General features: G+C 45.9%; 1 long non-coding RNA gene across 1 annotated transcript in view; it reads left to right on the top strand.

Annotated features, from left to right (window-relative positions):
* The window catches only part of LOC309631374, a 473,017-nt gene that overhangs the window by 10,650 nt on the left and 442,877 nt on the right, over nucleotides 1-19,490 (top strand). The window contains exon 3 of the long non-coding RNA XR_014246228.1: nucleotides 8,211-17,608. This is a non-coding gene — a long non-coding RNA (uncharacterized lncRNA). The remainder of the gene's footprint in view (nucleotides 1-8,210; nucleotides 17,609-19,490) is intronic.

Here is a 19,490-nt window from a genome sequence, read left to right as displayed (position 1 = left end):
TAAGAAATGATTCAGGGATGTCTGATGTCACTTCTGAACTGAACAAGCAGGGAGGAGGCTGTGATAGCTGGAAGTGTGTCTCTCAAGGCTGGTGTTCCTGCCCTTGCATCTTTTTAGACTGTAATCAAAGGAGCAGCAAATTCTTGAGCTAGAACTCAATATATAGTGTAAATACATATACGTCATCCAGGTTCCCAGATGTCAGAAATTCCCCCATGACCCTGTAAGAAGAATATTCCATTGCTTTAGATTGTGAAGAAAAAGGGGAGATAAATAGAGAGAGGGAGAGGGAACTTGAGCACAGATGAGGAAGACATATAAAGGGAAAAGGAAACAAAGGAAGAAAAAGAGGAACGGAGGAAGGCTGGAAGGAAGCTTTTCTCTGTTGAGAAGGTTTTTCTCTATTAAGTGGATGGAAAATACGTCTTGAATCTTTAGAATTGGAAGGGAAAGCAAATTTTGACTTAAGTGGCAATGCTCCCCAAATCCTTTTTCATGTCCTGACAGGGTGAGTACAGGGTCCAGTGGCTGGGGATTTAGGCTGAGTTGCTATGGTGTATCACCCTTGGCTACATCATGTCATGGAAAGTGCAGTCCCCACCTTTAGGAAAGATGGCATTGGTGACTTTGCAGAAGTCTCACTCTTGGTGGGTCGGGTCGTGGTGGTGAGCTCAGGAATGGGAAGCAGATTGCCTTGGCTTTGCAGATCTCTCCTTGGCTCCTGGCCTCTTTAGAGGAAATGTTTAGATGCCCTCTTAGGGGTTTCTGAGTGTGCCCACCTAGGGCAGTTTTAAGAATTGAGTGAGATTGGTGCCTGACACATAGTCAGCCCTAAACAAGTGCCGGTTACATCTTCTTCACCAGCGTAGAGAGAGCAGGAGCCCTCAATAGTTATTTCTGCAGGTTCATTTTCTACTTCTCTTCCCATTACTCACCTCCTTCCAGCCTCGAATACCAAGAGCCCCCGCCTTAGGGTGTTGATGCCTGCTGCCTCCTCAGCTCGGGTCTCTCGTTGCTACCTTATCTCCTTGTGGCTCCTTGACTCAGGTCCCGGCTCAAACATCACCTCCTCAGGGAGATCTTCCCAGACTAGGGTGTCTAAAGCAGCGCCCCCAGCACCCGCCACAGCCTCTCCACTTTGCTGTTCTGATAGCACTCACAACCCCTGACTTTCTCCTGTCTCTTCCCGGAGGCGATGGCTTCACAGGGGTAGGAACTTTGTTTGCCTGGCTTTTTCATTTTATTCCCAGTGTCTGTAACAGTTCCCAGCACACAATCAATATTCAATAAATATTTGTTAAATGGTTTATTCAACCAAAAATATTGGGAGGGTGGATTCTGCCTGGGGAAGGGTGAGGGGCACAGGGGCCCTGTTGCCTGTGGCATGTCTGGGCAAGTCAGTCCCCAGCAGAATTTCAGCCTTCACTTGCCCCTTCCTCTGGGCGTCTGGAGGCAGGTTACGACTTGCACAGCCATGTGCAGTGACCTGGTAGGGTGTGCTGTATGACTGTAGGAGAACTCTAACGCTTCTGGCTTTCGTGCCCAGACACCCAGATTCAAGTGCCGGTCTTCCCACCAGTTTGCCAGCCACAATACTCAAGTGAGCTAGCAAAATCCCCACCAGGGCTGCACTTCTTACCCTGGGCATGGGGCATAGGGGGCGGTGTGTGTGTGTGTTTGTGTGTGTGTGTGTGGTATATGTGGAGGGGGGCATAAGGAGCCTGCTGTAAATGCATCATCCTTTTTATCTAATTCACTGAAAGCATGGTTTTTATGGCATATCAACCTTGGCTACATCATGTCATAGAAAGCACAGTTCCCACTTTTAAGATGGCACTAGTGACTTTGGAGAAGTCTCACTCATGGTGGGTCGGGTGGTGGTAGTGGGCTCAGGAATGGAAAGCAGATTGCCTTGGCTTTGCAGATCTCTCCTCAACTCCTGGCCTCTTTAGAGGAAATGTTTAGATGCCCTCTTAGGGGTTTCTGGGTGGAGGTGCTGGATTGGAAACATCTTCTCAACAAAAATGAGCTCCTTGGCGGGTGGGTGCCTTGCTCACAGTAGAAACTCCATAGTAGGGAATGAATGTGCCCTAAGAGATGGGCTGGGGAAGAGGTCGCTGGGCTTGGGGTCAGGAGAACTGGGTGCTAGTCCTGCTTTTCCAGGCAGCCTCTGCCCTGCTCTAAGCCTCGCTGTCCTCTGAGTAGGAGGGGCCGGACTCTGTCTGTGAGGTCCCTTCTCAGAGACTTACGGGAGTTAAAGTCCCATGAGAAAGGCTTCCCTGGTGGCGCAGGTGGTTGAGAGTCTGCCTGCCAATGCAGGGGACACGGGTTCGAGCCCTGGTCTGGGAAGATCCCACATGCCGCGGAGCAACTGGGCCTGTGAGCCACAACTACTGAGCCTGCGCGTCTGGAGCCTGTGCTCCGCAATAAGAGAGGTCGCGATAGTGAGAGGCCCGCGCACCGCGATGAGGAGTGGCCCCCACTTGCCACAACTAGAGAAAGCCCTCGCACAGAAACGAAGACCCAACACAGCCAAAAATAAATAATAAATAATAAATAAATAAATTTAAAATTATTAAAAAAAAAAAGAAAGTCCCATGAGAAGAGCAGCTCCACAGGGCTGCACACTGATTCGATGCAGCACAGCTAGCTCCCTCCTCCCCCTCGCCAGGTGCCCTCCTTATTCCCATGGAGAGAAAGTGGCCTGCTTCTCCTGTCAGGGACACCTGAGTGGTCCCTGACATTCTGTGGCTTCTAGAGCTGGCTCTGAGGAGTCACAGCCCTGAGGGCCATCGTGAGGTTGTTCAGAGTCGTTAGGATGGGTGGAGGAGTAGGGGGAGACCAGAGACCGGAGACATCCGTGCTGTGGGAGCTGGGGAGCGGACCGAAAAGAAAAACTGGACTTTCCTTTCCCAGGCCAGAGCAGGCTGCTTCTTTATGGATATGATGCAACGTTGCTCATCCCACAGATTCTTATCCCATCCACCCTTCATGAGTGCCCTGATGCTGTAAACAGCTTGGTCTGGATGAACCCCCTGAGAACTGATCTTATCTGTCGCCCTCTGCAGAAGTTTAAAAACACAGTTCCCAAATTCTTTGACCCTCCACTTCTTGAGAGGCGGGATCTGTCTCCCTTCCCCTTGAATCTGCCGTTGCGACCGTTTGACGAAAGAATTCAGTAGACGAGGCGCTGTGCCCATAGCTGGGTCCAGGTCTTCAGAAACGGGCAGCTGCCACTTCCTGTCTCCTGGGATGCTCGCTCTTGGAAGCCAGCCACTGTGCCGAGCGGGAGCCAAAGCGGCCTGTGAGGAGGAGAGACCCACATGGGGAGGAAGCAATGCTCTGAGCCCGGGGCCCTGGCTGAACATCCAGTGCCAAGGTGCCAGCCCTGGGAGCGAGCCGTCCTGGAACCCCCCAGTCCCGCCAGCCCAGCAGACAGAACGTGGAGCAGAGGCTTTGCACGGGAGCTGCTCCCGTCTGGCCCCGCCCAAATCGCAGGTACCTGAGCACGATAAATGCTTGTTGCTCGTATAGCCACTAAGTCGTGGGGGGTGGTTTGTTCAGGGGCAACAGGACACTAGCGCCCCTGGTGCTGGGGAGCAAGCCCCTCAAGTCCTTCCAGACAGTTGCTTCTATTTTTCTTAAAACAACTGCCGCCCCAACCATCCTGTGGACTCTCCTTTCCCTGGAAAAACTCAGCTCATCTTTCTGAATGAAGATGGTGATTTGCAGGAATTTTATTCCTAGAAGTCCACTCCCCCTCCCTTCTCATTTCACTCCTCCCTCACAAGCCCCACGCCCACTTCCTCTTATTTTTTCTCTTCCATCCTTCCAGCAGACACTTTCTCCTTAGCCTCGGGCTCCTGCAACAACCCCAAGGGACTTGACCGTATGCCTAGGTGGGAAGCTCAGGTGTGTTCTGTGCATGCATGTGTGTGCATATGTGTAGGCAGGGGTCGGTGCATGTGTGTGTGCGTGTGTGTAGGTGTCTATGGAGGATAGTGTTACAAACACTGGAGGTGGGTAGCAGGTAGTAGAGGAGCTGATGATTTTGACCGCTGATTTTGGTGGGTTCATTGGAAACCACCCATTCTTTTTAAAGATACTTAAAAATTCAAATCAACCTTTTCTGGTTATCCCATTCTGCATTTTTCAAATTTTCTACAATGACATGGATTACTTTTGTAATGAAGGAAATAAACCTCACTTTTCCTTCCAATACTCAGAGTTGACCAGAATTTATATTCTGGTGAATTTCCTTGCAGCCTTTTGTCTGTACTCAAACATCTATTGAATATTTGAGATCGTGCCATGAAAACAGTATGTGTCTTGACTTTTCACTGTGCTTTATATTTTAAGAGTCTCTCTCTCACTAAATATTTTCCCAAACCTATTTGTTTTTGCTCCAGTGTATTTTTCCTTTTTTTAAAATTGAGGTATAGTTGATTTACAATATTATATGTTTCAGGTGTACAACATAGCGATTCACAATTTTTAGTTTGTACTCCATTTATAGTTACTATAAAATATTGGCTATGTTCTCTGTGCTGTACAATATATCTCTGTAGCTTATTTATTTTATACATAGTAGTTTGTACCTCTTAATCCCCTACCCCTGTCTTGTCCCTCCCTCCTTCCTTCTCCCCACTGGTAACAACTAGTTTGTTCTCTACATCTGTGTTTGCTTCTTTTTTGTTATATGCACTGGTTTGTTGTGTTTTTTAGATTCCACATATACATGATATCATACAGTATTTGTCTTTCTTTGTCTGACTTATTTCACTAAACATAATACCTTCCAAGTCCATTCGTGTTGTTGCAAATGACAAAATTTCATTCTTTTTTATAGCTGAGTAGTATTCCATTGGGGTGTGTGTGTGTGTGTGTGTATGTGTGTGTGTGTGTGTGTGTGTGTGTGTGTGTGTGTGTGTGTATACACATACCACATCTTCTTTATCCATTCATCTGTTGATGGACACTTAGGTTGCTTCCATATCTTGACAATTGTAAATAATGCTGCTATAAAGATTGGGGTGCACCAAACCTAGTTTTTAATGGCTCGAAAATGTTCTAGCATAAAAAAATTTATTTATTTTTAAATTTATCTACTTATTTAATTTGTTTAGCATTTACCTGACATTTAGGTTATGTTTATATATATATATATCACATCATATGTATATCACAACCTAAATGTCAAATAAATATATGTGTCAGACATACGTGTGTGTGTGTGTACACACACATATCTCACACCCTTATACATACACCTTTGAAGCTTTAAATCTTCAAATGTTTTCACTTTGATTCCTGGAATTGAAGTTCCAGGTTAAACACTATGAACATTGGAGAGGCTTCTGGTATGCAGTACAAAACGGTAGAAACTGTCCCTTCTGAAATCTCTGCTTGGCTTCAGGAACCATCTTCTGACTGTCTGGGCATCTCTTACTCTTTTATTCCCAAGAGATGACCAGGGAGGGATGGGGAACCCGAGGAAAGAAAAGACCAGGTGAAGATATGCGAGAAAATATGTAGCTGGCAGAAAAAACTCCTAAGCTTATTTTATGAATATTTGAATGGCTAGGGAGATAGTTTTTGTCTTCTTGCCCAAATTAATATGAGGAAGGAAGAGAAGGGAACTAACAGTAGTCACATGGGTAGATGCTTTCCATCCATTGCCTCATTTCATCCTTACAAGGACCCTGAGTTATTATTATTCCAATTTTATAGATGAGGAAACGGGGTTCTGGGAGGTTAGATAACCTGTCGGAGTCAGACAGCTGGTAAGGAGAGAGCCCGGAGGTGAACCCAGGGCTGTCCAGCTCCAGAGCCAGTGAAATGAGCTGCCATCTGGCTCGTCCATTTCCATAGCAAGATAGGGGGAGGTGATGGGCTTTGGCCCTCCCCTCCTCTCCCTTCCTCCCTGTTCCAATTCACTCTTTCTCCCTTTGAATAGAAGGGACTGAGATGAAGCCTTAAGGAACCCTTTCCCAACTGTTACAAGATATAGGACACCATCCCCCAGAAGTTATCGAACCTCTTTCCCTGAAAAGCATCTGCATCCCAGTGGAAGTCTTCTATCCTCCACCCTGCCTAGATAACCTCTGGAGGACCCTGCCGGGCAGACGATTTCAGGGGTTGCTGGGAGCCCTCTGTGGCTGTTCTGACCTGCATTCTTCCAGCACATGTTGTCTAGGAGCAAAGAGGGGAGGGAGGGCGCAGCTGGCAGGGAAACCACGGGGAGTCGGGCAGATCAAGGAGTATTAATAACGCGGCCACTGGCTGCTAGGCCTGCCCTCAGGGTCCGTCACAGGGAGGGGCCCAGAGGGTAGTTAAGGGCAGAGGGATGTGCAGGGCGCCTGAACCCTGGGGTTAAGCCCCAGCATGCGCAGGAGGAGTGCCCCTTAATCAGTTTTTGTCCAAACCCTCACTCTCCCAGCCACTAAGTTGCATCTCTTACCCCTTCAGATTTCCTTTGCAAGATTTGTCCTCCAAGGAGCCATCCCAGATGGACCCCATGTGGCTCTGTTTAGATGCCTCATTCCATTTGGGTAGTTTCATCTGGAGGGGACATTCAAGCTATTTAAAAACAGTAAGAATGAGTTTAGTCCTAGACCAGTCTTCACAGATAGCCAGCTCTGAAGGCAGGAGTCTGCGCTCCAAGGACCTCTGCTCGGGCAAGTGTTAACTCTTTAGTTGCTGGACTGGAGGGAGGTACGAAGGTGCCAGGAGAGAGAATGGGGTGGCCCAGGCACTAGTGGGGCTCAGGGTATTGGCTGTTTACCAAGTGGTACAGGATGTTTTCAATATTTTAAGAACTGATATGGCTGTACCCGTGTGTACAGGTATGGCTAGGCTCTGCTTAGACGGGAAACAATGACGCCCTGCCCATGGTTTCTTAGGGTCATTGCAAATGAGTCTTTCCTGACCCCTGTTCCCCACAGGTCCCTCTTCCTCTGCATCTCCACCCAGAGCCTAACAGCGGCTTCTGGAGTCATATCCCTGCAGCTGCCACATTCCAACTCATCAGAGATGAGCATGACATGGACCAAAGCCTGTTCCCAGTTCCACAAATGAGGGGTCCTCCGCCTCAGTCTCCCCCATGGTATCTGCCCTCCTGGGTGCCCCCCTCACAGCAAGCACCCAGTCAAGGTGCTTGATAAAACATTTGGCTTGGGGTGGGTTCAATTTAGATTAAATTCCCATTTGGGGATCTAAGTCAAGACCTGCAGTTCTCAAGGGCAATGTGGCTAACCAGCAGTCTCTCCCTTGCAGCAGATTCTACTGGTCCTCTCTTTCTAGGTGGCAGTACACTGACCCGAAATTCCAGAAGCTGGGCTTCTGCTCCTGGCTCCACCATCACCGGCTACATGGCCCTGAGTGAGAATTTCCTGTCTCGGCTTCATTTCCCTCCTCCTCAAAACAGATCTGGAAAAGCTGATCTGCAAGCCTGTTCAATCCACAAAAATATGATTCCATGTTTCCCTTTCATTGCTACCATGATGCAACATCCATTACGGTTAAGAAAGTAGTTTGGGGAAGAAAATGGTCTGTCTTCAATGCTGGTTCAGCCACTTGAATACTATTAGCCTTGGGAAAATAGGAGGGTACTTGGGTGGGTTAAATAATACTGTAAAGTTTTAGAACACTTGGTTCTTAGTAAACTTTCAGTAAACATTGTCCATTTTTGCTGCCTCTGGTTAAGTGTAGGTTTCATCAAGGCTTGAGTGTCACCTCTGATACCCAAAGCACCATATTCTAAGTCTAAATCGATTAACCCTGTGAGCAGGTTGCCACCAGGGTCTCTGTCCTGTATCAGAAGGAGCAGAACTAACACCCACTGAGGTTTTACTCTGGGCCAGACCCTGTACCAGACACTTAACATACACTTTCTCATTTCATCTTCACAACAATGGCAAGAGCTAAGTATTATTCTCCCCTCATTTTACTCCTGAGGAAATGGAGGCTCGAAAAGATAAAAGCCACAGCACTAATAGCAATTATAGATTCAGATCCAATTCTGGGGGTGCTTCAAGCCCATGCCAGGGGGAAACAGAAGGAATTCCTCTGGAAAGACAATTCCATGTCAGTCCAAGCTCTTCCGGGCAGAAAGCTGACACCTGCGTGTAGAGAAGGAAGCTATCCTATTGGGGGTGTGGGGGGGTGGTGAGCATTTCCCCTAAAGCCATCTCTCTCTTCCTTCAAGCCAGGCTTAAAGATCCAAACCACAAAGGAAGATGAAAGAATCTGGTTGATGAAGTCCTCCACCCTGAGAAGAGGAAGAAAAAAAGAGAGAGAGAGAGAGAAAGAAAGGAAAGAAAGAAAAGAACAGAGGGAGGGGGAAGGAATAATCCTTGACAAATATTTTCTGTTAATAAATTCCATTTTGCCTCTAAAATGTTTGCCAACTATCTAAGCAGGAAAAATTTTTCACATACCAGGGCAAACCGTCGCCGAAACGCCTCTCCAGTTGGCCTGCCCGCAGCCCTTGTTTCCATAACCTCCCAGGAGGCAGCCTCTCATGGACTCTGTGGTCTTCCTCCAGGAAGACCTGCCTTTTCCATGAAGGAGGTTTGCGGGTATTTAGGTGTTCACTCTTCCCAGCTTGGGGAGACGGTACCTGGGGAACCCAGCAGGTCTTCATGTGTCCCCAGATCTCCTCTCCTCTCCTCTCTCCCTTTCTCTTCTCTTCTCCTCTGTCTTCTGCCCTCCTCTCCTCCCATCTCCTCCCTTCCTTTCCTTTCCTCTTCCTCTTTCTCTCTCTCTCTGAACCAGAGTGTGGAAAACTGCTGCCTCACTGCCCTCCTGCTTCCCTCCCAGGCTCACCCCCGTCTCTCCAGTCAGGACCACCTCTCTCCTGCCCCTTCTCCCCCTAGTCCTTCTTATTCTCCTTCCTCCTCCCAAACTTGGCTTTATTGGATTGGGAGGGAGGAAGTTCTCAAACCCTCAGTGTCATCTTCCGACACCTTCAACGCTCTGCCTTCACGCATTCATAAGATTCAACAAGTTTTACTGTGGGCCTACTGGTGGCTTCCATGTTTGAAAAATGCATCAGGCCTTAACACTGGGTTTGGAGAAAATTCTAGCTAGCAGCAAGGACTTGTTCATTTTGTTTTATTGAATTTGCTTAGGGATGAGCTTTCTTGAAGATCCTACGGGTAGATTTGTGCCAAAACATACCGCTCAGGGACTCCTGAAACCATCTGGGGAATATCTGGATGAAAACAAAAGGCATTTGTCAACATCATTCTGTCAAGCAGGAGAGCAAATGTGGATCTAGTTAAAACTAAAATGAGGCCAGAGGGTTGATTATCTTTTCCCCTGATGGACCATCTTTCTATCTCCAGCTCAGCTCTTCCCTTCCTGGAATAGTGAGTCTGGCATCCACAATATTGTTCTCGCTCGGGCCAACTAGGAGAGCAGCATCTAACACAGCTCCTTGTCTCAGGAGGAAATATGTTCACTCTCCTATGGCCTGACCTTGGTGTTGAGTTTCTCTTATTTTTCCCTCTGGTGTACTTTGGAGACTTTTTAGGGAGCCTGATGGTTTCGCATTTCATTAGGTCATAAAAATCAGGGTCTGTGGGTAAGCAGGACCTCTCTGGGGTCACCGTACCCAAGGACTAGCCTCTATTTAAAATAACTCTTCCGGACTTCCTTGGCCGTCCAGTGGTTAAGACTCTGTGCTTCCAATGCAGGGGACATGGCTTCGATCCCTGGTCAGGGAACTAAGATCCCACATGCGATGCAGCGCAGCCAAAAAAATAAAATATACTCTTCCTTCCTCTCTCCCTTCCTTTAGCAACTATTTATTGACGCTATGTTCTAAGATGCAATGATAAATAAGACAGACAGATTTTTGCCTTGCTTGAACTTATTGTCTGGTGGAAGAGATAATGCAAGATATCAAATGGGTCAGTCAGTGTAGTGTAGCAAGTATAGCAAGACCCATCTTTAATCTTTCTGATACCATGTTTTGTCCCTTGTGATTAAAAGCTTCATTTTAGCATCTAGTCTTTGACCCTGCAATTCTACTTCTAGAATTTATTCTTATTAATGTGTGAGGTACCATTTGTAAATGGCTATTTGTTATAGAAATGTTTATAATAGCAAATGATTAGAATTATCCCCAAAGTCCACCAGTAGGGTGTTGGTTAAATACACCACGGTATATCCATAGAATGGAATTCTATCCAGCAGTAAAACAAAAACAAAAACAAACAATCCCCCCCAACCAAACCAAACAAACAAATCCTACAACAAAAAAAAGGAACAACGAGAAAGCTCTTTTTTGTACAGATACAAAATAATGTCCAAGAGACACCGTTAAGAGAAAATGCGAGGTAAAGAACAAGGAGTTTAGTGAGTTATCATTTTTGTAAAGAAAAGGGGAAAAGAGTATGAATACATATGTGTGTGTGTATTTGGTTGTGTATGTACAGAACATCTCTGCAAGGCTACAAGAGAGAGGAGCTATTTGGCTGTGGGATAGGAGTTGAAAGGAGACTGTTCACTGTATCCCTGTTTGTACTTTCAGACTTTAAAATCTGTGGATATAGTACTTCTCCTACTATTTAAATTTTACTTTTAAAAAATAAGAACAATAAGAGGAGGTGGGCAAGCAGAAGCGTGGATGCCCTTTTTAAGGCAGGCAGCTGCCATGCAGCTTTATGCAGTATTGGTATGGGGAGATGCAGGTTTAATATTGACAGATCTTCCCTTTTTTTTTATTGCTCTGCACTTTTTTAGTAAACCATATCTCAGTACATAGAGATAGATCTACCTCATTGGTTTTTTGTTTTTTTTTTTAATTAATTAGTTAATTAATTTATTTTTATAGCTGTGTTGGATCTTCGTTTCTGTGCGAGGGCTTTCTCTAGTTGTGGCAAGCGGGGGCTACTCTTCATCGCGGTGCGTGGGCCTCTCACTATCGCGGCCTCTCTTGTTGCGGAGCACAGGCTCCAGACGCACAGTCTCAGTAACTGTGGCCCACGGGCCCAGCTGCTCCGCGGCATGTGGGATCCTCCCAGACCAGGGCTCGAACCCGCGTCCTCTGCATTGGCAGGCAGACTCTCAACCACTGCGCCACCAGGGAAGGCCTACCTCATTGTTTTTTAATGGCTTCAAAGTATTTTATAATGCTGTTCTCACCAATAATCATACCTGATGACTCTAACAGGAAAACTGATTACATCATTTGGTTAGATTAATGGTGTGGTGGTAGACGTTGTTTTTCCAGTAGGAGCACTATTTGCATGATTAGTATCTCTAAATCCTTCAGCCTCAGAGAAGATTTTGTAACTTCCCCTTGGTGGCTAGTCGCAGGTAGAACAAACGGCTCGTCTTGCTTCTGTCTCATCTGAATCTCTTCTGTAAGCATTGTAAGATGTTTACATCTTGTAAACATTGTAAGAATGTTTCTAAAATATGATTTGGCAAAGTTTCCTGGATAATGTATTGGACAAAATGGTTAGTCCTGGTTCTACCTGATGGCATGGTGTTAGAAAAGTCATAGTTTCCCTGTATCGTACTTTTTCTTTTCACATAGTGGTGTCCAGAGCTGCTCTTAACCCTCTCACAGGACTGTCGCAAGGCTCAAGGAGACCACACAGGTGAGAGCCATTTGGGTATCTAGAGAAAGATGCTACAGGAATCCAGGAGATTATTTTCATAATTAAGAATGCCAAGGGAGCCCATTTGAGCCTACCTTCTCTGTACGGGTCCACACGTGATCACCTCAGCAACCCTATCAGGTAGGTATTACTATCTCCAGTTTAGATGGGAAAACTGAGCTCAGAGAAATTTTTTAAACTTGCCTAAAAGCTTTCTAGATCTTCCAATTTTTAAGAGAAGCTGATAATAATAATTAAGTTTGAGGAATCTTCCACCAATTAAAAAATGTTGGTTCAGAAAAAAAACCAGGCTAAATGAGGCAGGTCTATGAACTGTGTCCAGTCTGAGCCCATCATTGTGGGGTCCTGTGGTAGGGACTCCAGGATCCCTTAGGAAGCTACTGTCTTTATTTGGAGAGAGGTGATGAAGGCCGCCTGGGGCAGAGGCAGCGGGCTGGCAGGGCCAAGACAGATGGAGTAGAGCCTATGTGCAGGGGGGCGGGGGGAGGGAGAAACAACAGGATCTGATGACACTTGGATGTAGGGGATAAGAGAGAAAGAGAGGTGCCAGAAGACAGGATTTTCAAGCTTGAGTGGTTTGTAAGATGGAGTGATTTATAGGCAAAATGGAATGAGAATGGCTCTGAAACTAGGAAGAGCTGGGTTCACACCCCTTCTCCACCATTTGGGGTAAAATTTGGGTTTTCTTATCATTAAGTATAGATACCTTAGAGGTAGGTACCAAGCAACATAACGCATGTGAAGTGTTTATGGTGCTCAAAATATTAGTCGTAACAAACATTTGCCTTCATTTTCTCTACTTCCACTTCTCTTCCAGTCTGTGTGGTCCTGGTGGAGCTGACTCCGCCCCAAGAGGGTGTAAAAGCAAGCTCAGGTCTGGCCAGTGGGTGAACTGCATTTTCCTGACAATGGTAATAGGTTCAGGGTGGTCATGTGACCAAATCCAGACCAATTAGAGCCAGTGAGAACCGGTCCTGGCACTTCCATTGGAATTGGACTAGAGGTGGGGGGGTGGTTCCCGGACTGCTTGGCCACCTTGCCACCCCGGGGGAGAACAGGTCTAAGACGGAGCCAACCAGAGTTAGCAGACCTGAGAGATGAGGAGAGAGAAATTGGCGCCTGGGGAAATAATTAATGTCTCTACAGCATGCCTCAGCTCCATGCCAGAGTTTTCAGCTCACACCTGAGCCAGTACCTTCCCTTTTGTCTTAAATAAATACATCTGAACAGACAAATAAACACGAGTGTCCATGGACAGAGGACAGGAAACTGCTAGGTAGACCCCTTGATGTTTGGTGTCCCAGTGTCTTGGGACCCACCACCCTCCTTAATCCCCTGGAGATTTTGTGGGGATGGGGGGAGGGAAATTGATAACCGCTGAGAATTCTCCATTCCTGCCAACAGCCCAGTAACAGCATCGCAAGAGGCTTCCTGATTAGTGAAAACTGAGACATACAGTCAAGTGTGAGTCAGAGGTGACAGAAGGGAGGTGAAGAGACTGCAGACAGACAGAGCAGGAGTGAGACGTGTGAGGGAGTTGGGAGTGTTCTTGCTGTTTCTAGATTCCTGTGCAGGGATGCTCTGTGGGGAGGCCTGGGATTCTATGGCCCTGAAGCATGCAGGTCACCTCCAGAGCTTCAGTGCCTCTTGTCACGTAGGCCCTGTGAGCACTAAAACAACACCACCCAGGATGTGACTCCCTCAGAGAGACATCAAATGGTGAAAGTTGTTCAGGCAGGAGAAGGTGAGGCCTGAAACATCCCCTGAATGATGAGCTGGCAAAGGGTGTGTTAAGTGTGTGTGAATGTCTGTCTTGCATCTGAACAGTCAGGGTGGGGTCCAAGTTCTGTTTATCTCAGTAACTTGCAGAGGAACCCAGACAGTGACAGTGCCTGGCACATAGAAAGAGCTAGAACAGAACGTTTCACACAAAAACAAACTGGGAGACTTCAGCGAACTCCTTCTCCTCTTCCCAGAAGAGCAAGCCTAAGCAAGCTGGCTAAACTCAGGACTGAGTTTTTGGGACAAACCCTGGTGTAAGGAAAGTTGTGTGGACTGAGGTCCCTCAGAGAGACATCAGTGGGCTGGGAGTGCTGACAGGGAAAAGGGTTAGTTCCCCTGACACAGGGCCTCCTTACCAGCCTTCACTAGAACTGCAGACATAAGGGAGCAAGCCTGCAAGTCAAAGGGTCATGTTTGGAGGAGGAAGATGGTGGGAGCTTACCAGCATCTCAGCCCAGCTTCCCTGCCTTCCAGCACCAGCAAGCATGAATGTTTTGTCTGGAGGCTGCTGAGCCCTTTACATCATTGTCTGGGCTACAACACTTCTGAATGATTCCCACATCACAGCCTTTAAAAGGTCTGCCCTCACTTCCCTGCCAGTGAGGTACCTGGACAGCAATCCTGTGTCACAGTGAGATTCAGTTGGGTGGAAAGAATGAGTGGCTGTCCCATACCTCTGACCTGATTTTGGCCAAAAAACAAAACAAAACAAAAAAAACCAGGGAAATCCCATCTTCCTCTAAAGGAATGGGAGAAAAATTGCTGCTGGGATGGCAGGGTTGGAAGATTTAAAGGTTTCCTGGGAAAAGTAACACCTGGGCTCTAGCCGTCAAGTTATCAGTGATTAACAGGTGGCTCTTGAGCAATTCAAATCAACTTACCCATCCATTCCTCAAACATTGAGTGATGGCCACATGTCAGGTACCATGGTTTGCACTGGGAACATAAAGCTGACTGAGGAATATTTTCTACCTGCACAGATTATATGGGAAGAAAGATCAGCCATCACAACAATTAATTATACCACAGGGTGGTGCTTGATGTGCTGGGAGGAACCCAGGTGCAATGGAGCCTAACAGAGGGCCATCTTCTGTGGGCTTGCTTTCTCATCTGTGCACTAAATGTGTGGTCCCAGATCATAAAAGGAAGGTAGAGGGGCTTTGATGTGCCTGTCATGGTCACGTCTTGAGAAGGAACGTAGACCCAGGTCGGCCTCCAAAGCAAATGCTGAACAGTGGTTCTCAAACTCCAGTGATCATTAGAATGAGAACATGATGGAGAGATTATTTTTAGAAGGCATATTCCTGGGCCCAACCCTAGGAATTCTGACTCAATAGGTTTATGGTAGGGTCTCAAAATCTGCATTTTTAAGAAATATCTTGGATTTATTCTGATGTAGATGGTCCATGGCACATGCCTTGGAAAAGCCTGTCTCCAAAGTCCCTGATGACCCTGATGGACTAAAATTTCCCCAAATCCAAGTCATTTACTTTGAGTGAGCAGAAGTACCCATGGCAGAGCTTGGATTTTAGCTTCTCCCGCAAGATATAGGCTTCAACTTTATGAGACTAGTTGGTAGAAATCGCCAGGCTGCCTGTCTGTTTGACAGAAATCACGTCAATTCACGCAGTTACTCTTCACTTAGTTTGGGGAAAAACAGTGTGAAAATGCAATATGAAGTCAAAATAGTTTCCCAATACAAAAACACCTACATATCCTAAATAAGAAAGCAGGGTAGAGTAGTGATGAAGAACACAGGCTCTGAAGCCAGGTTGCCTAAGTTTCGATCTGAGCTTCTTCACTTACTAGCCACGAGACCTTGGGCAAGTTACTCTGCTTCTCTGTGCCTCGATTTTCTTATACGAAAATGAGACTGATAATAACAGTACCTACCTCAAGAGGTATTACTGGAGTTAAATAAGCTAATATGTGTAAGCACTTAGCATGGTGTGTGGTGCTTACATACAAGAAATACTACCTGTTATTAACAAGGCTGAGTGTACAGAAAGCCTCCAGAAGCCAGAAACCAAGAGGGAACTGAAAGTTAGAAAAGTAAGCACGTGGGCTGTCCTTTGCAATTACCATGAGGTAGAGGAGTGGTGCTGGTGTGAGAGCTGGTTTTATTTACACAGAGGTTTGGGTTTTCATACTGTTCAGGGACAAGAAACAAGATCTTGAGCCTCTGGGAGGTGGAGTGTTGGCACTGAGACTTCCACATAAAGCCAAGACCGTGGAAGGACAACATCCTTTAAACAATTGTAGACCAGAAATAGTCAATCTCTAGCATTAAAAAAAATGGGAAGAAAGCTTGTTTATATTGAACTGAGCTCTAGGTCAGGAGGAGAAAATGTCTCCCTTAAGAATTCAAAACCACTGGCATGAGCCTTTAGTGGGTTTGGGGTTTGAATAAATAGTTCCTGTACAACCTAGAAACCCCTGGGCTAAGAAATGACATAAAATTTGGTCTGGGCCAATGATACTCTGTTAGGAGCAAACACTTTGATGATACTGGTTTCTCCAGATTAAAGCCCTGCTGAAGATGAGCTCACAATCTGAAATCACACAACACACAAGGGAAAACCATGAGCTGGAGTCCACAGATCCAACGAACAATAGGACTCGACTTCCCAGAACCTTAGATTATGGAACCATCCTAGGAGACCACAAACTAAGTATGTTAAAATGACTAATAGCATAACGTAAGCCTTCAAAAATATAATACATATCTAGAAAGTGAACAAAATAAGGCAGACTTAAAAAATAAAACAAATAGTACTTTGATATAAAAAAAATACTCATTAAAATTTAAAACTCAGTGAACAAACTAAATAGTAGATTAGACAGAGCTGAAGAAAGAAGGATTGAACTTGGAGGTAAATCTAGGAAATTATCCAGAGGGAGCCCAGAGACGGAAACTATGAAATAGATATCAGGTGACACGGAGGAGAAAATGAGAAAGTCTCCCATATATCTAATAGAAGTTCCAGAAAACTGACAGAATGGGGTGAGGCCATGTTTCAAGGGAAGATGCCTGAGAATTGATGAAAGATAAGAATGTTTAGATTCAAGAATCACACCAAACCCCAAAGTAGAGAAATAAAACCAAATATTCTGGGGACTTCCCTGGTGGCGCAGTGGTTAAGAATCTGCCTGCCAATGCAGGGGACACGGGTTAGATCCTTGGTCCGGCAAGATCCCACATGCCACGGAGCAACAAAGCCCATGCACCACAACTGCTGAGCCTGAGCTCTAGAGCCCGCGAGCCACAGCTACTGAGCCCGCATGCCACAACCACTGAAGCCCATGTGCCTAGAGCCTGTGCTCCGCAACAAGAGAAGCCATCGCAATGAGAAGCCCAAGCACCACAGAGAAAGCCCACGCACAGCAACAAAGACCCAATGCAGCCCAAAATAAATAAATGAATGAATGAATAAATAAACAAATAAAATTTCTATAAAAACAAAAACAAATACACCACAACAAAACTGCAAAACACCAAAGGCAAATTTTATAAAAGAAACCAGAGAGAAAAGACCAGGTGAGATCCACTGTAGTCGAGAGTGCCCGTGAGAAGCCATGAAGACCACGTGAGCATGGGTGTTCCTAGAACATGTATCCTAGGAGTGGAGCCTGCATAACGCAGGGCCCCACGAACGTGAGACAGAGAGTGGGTGGAGTCAGAGACTACGATCAAGGATGACCTCAAGAGCAGGCAGAGGATTTGGACTTGGTATCAAATGCTGCAAGGAACTCTTGCATTGTTGCAAGGACCCAATGAGACAAGTAAATAGACTTGTTAATTAAAAAGCATTGCAAAAGGATTGTTTTGCTGTGACTGTGGTGTGGAAACACAACTATTCTGGGACTCTTTGTTCCCAACTCCAAACTGCTGGGGTTTTTTGTTTTGTTTTTTCTTTCTTTCTTTTCTTTTTTTTAAATAGCCCAGAGAGGTTTTGCAACAGTCTGAGGTGATTTGAGAAAAGCGTTAAATCAATTTTGAGCAAATGTTTGCTATTTCATTCTGGATTAACCATTCTGTGTGCAGTGTTGACATTTTCTGATGGAAATGACATAAATTACCCTCCTTCCTTTCCCTCTCTATTGCTGTGTCAGATTAGGTGTGCCCTGATTGGAAACACTCTGGATTGGGCCAAACAAGGGGATGTCCCTGAAAATCTTGATTTCACGTACAGGTTAGTAATTCCCTCTGGCCTTTTGCTTCTTGGCTTGCTGTTAACAAATGGAAAGTTGCTAAGCGTTTGCCCAGGCCACCCCCATAAAGAATCACACACAGCCTTTCAAGGAATGTGTATGAATTAGCCAAGGCTGGCCCCAGGGAAATGAGGAGATGGGCTGGGTACCACTTGACTCACCCCATCACCCACTCAGGAGCTTTTATTTCACTTGTGACAGGAGGCCACAGCTGGCCCAGGGAGAGCTTATTCTTTTGACACATTTTTATGCAGTGATGACTCTGTGAAAGTCACTGCACTCAATGTGCTAGGGACACTATAGTGATTCAGACAAGACCCCTGTGCTCTAGGGAGCTTAGAGTCTAGTGAGAGATGCAGATAAGTCATTGTAATGTGGCTCTGAAAGTGTTACATGATGGGGGTGATAATAGACATGGTAGGGGGAGACATAACTGAGGCTTGAGAGGAATGAGTAAGAATAGCTGAAGAAAGGAAAAAACAAGATATATTCAAAGAATTGTGCATTGTTCAACTTTTTGGAGCGCCAAAAACGAGAGGTGAACAGTGAGAAGTGTTGCTGGAAAAACAAGCAGTAGCCAGACCAGAGAGAGTCTAGAAGCCGTGGTCAGAATAAGATTTGATCTTGAGGACTCTGGGGGGCCATCAAAGGATTTTATGCAGGAAAGCAACCTGATTCGATTTTATTCTTAGCAAGCTCACTCTGGCTGCTGTCTGGGGTTCCACCTGAAGGAAGAAGTGGGAGCAAGGAAAGCCATCAGGCAGCTATTGCAGTGGTTGTAGGCAGAACCTGGTGGCAGCAGTGGAGACGGGAGATGTGAGGAGTCAAGAGATGCTTCCACAGGAGCATTGATAGGAGTTGGTGATTGAATGTGGACTTTGAGGGAGAGAGAGGATGTGGAATGATGTTCAGGTTTCTGCTTTGAACATTAGGCAGATGATAGGAGGAAGAGCTCTGTTCCTATGACCTCCTGGAAGCAAAGGAGGGAAAGGGGTGATACAACAGAGTATCAGGACAGAGCTATGACCTGAATGGAGCAGAACGTTCTCAAGGAAACTCAGGGCCAGCTTCACGGATGCGCAACCTGTGCGGTCTCACCAAGCCCCACACACTGAAGGGCTCTGTGCTTGGTTCAGTGCTCTGCTAGCCATCTTGAAATTTACAATGATTTTATCCATGAACTTAGATTTTGTGAGTGAAGATGGATAGGACAATGGAGCCTGCCCATGAGCAGAGTAGATCTGTGCAACATGTGTGTCCTCCATTCCTTGCTGCCCCTTTCACACAGAGCATTTAGGATGCCCCAGGAGCACTGAATTCCAGTGGACACCATGTGTGGCAGTTCAGTGCCACTCAAAATGAGTATAAGTGTGCTACGAAAGCTGGGTGCTTTGAGTCTCACTGAACATCAGAATTCCATACAGGGCTGACTGCCCTGAAAAACTGTGCTTTCCATTCCAATCAAGTTGCTTTAAAGGCAGAAAGAAGGCAATGGTAATTCTAAGGAACAGGACAATGGAGGGATCTTTCTTACTCCTGTTACTTCCCTATATTAGTCAACCATTTATGCTGTAATGATGACAGAAGGAAAAAGACAGGGCAATGAATAGTTCCTTGTCTTTTGAGTCCTTTCTTGCTTATTAAGTTGAAGGTAGAGAGTTTCGGTAGAATGTGCACATATCAGAACCATTTGAGTTAGTTTTGTGCAGTGTTTGCACACTTTTGGTGAGAATGAAATACATATGCATGTACAAGCTACAAAATACAAATTGTGTAATTTTGGTGATTGTGCATATAAATGAATGCTTTTATAGTTGCATTTAAAACCGGCATTGTACAATAAAAAAATGAACAGTAAAATTC

This window comes from Balaenoptera borealis (genome assembly GCF_965194805.1).
Source record: "Balaenoptera borealis genome assembly, chromosome: 6".
NCBI classification, from domain to species: domain Eukaryota; kingdom Metazoa; phylum Chordata; class Mammalia; order Artiodactyla; family Balaenopteridae; genus Balaenoptera; species Balaenoptera borealis.
This window is presented reverse-complemented; position numbering and strand designations above follow the sequence as displayed.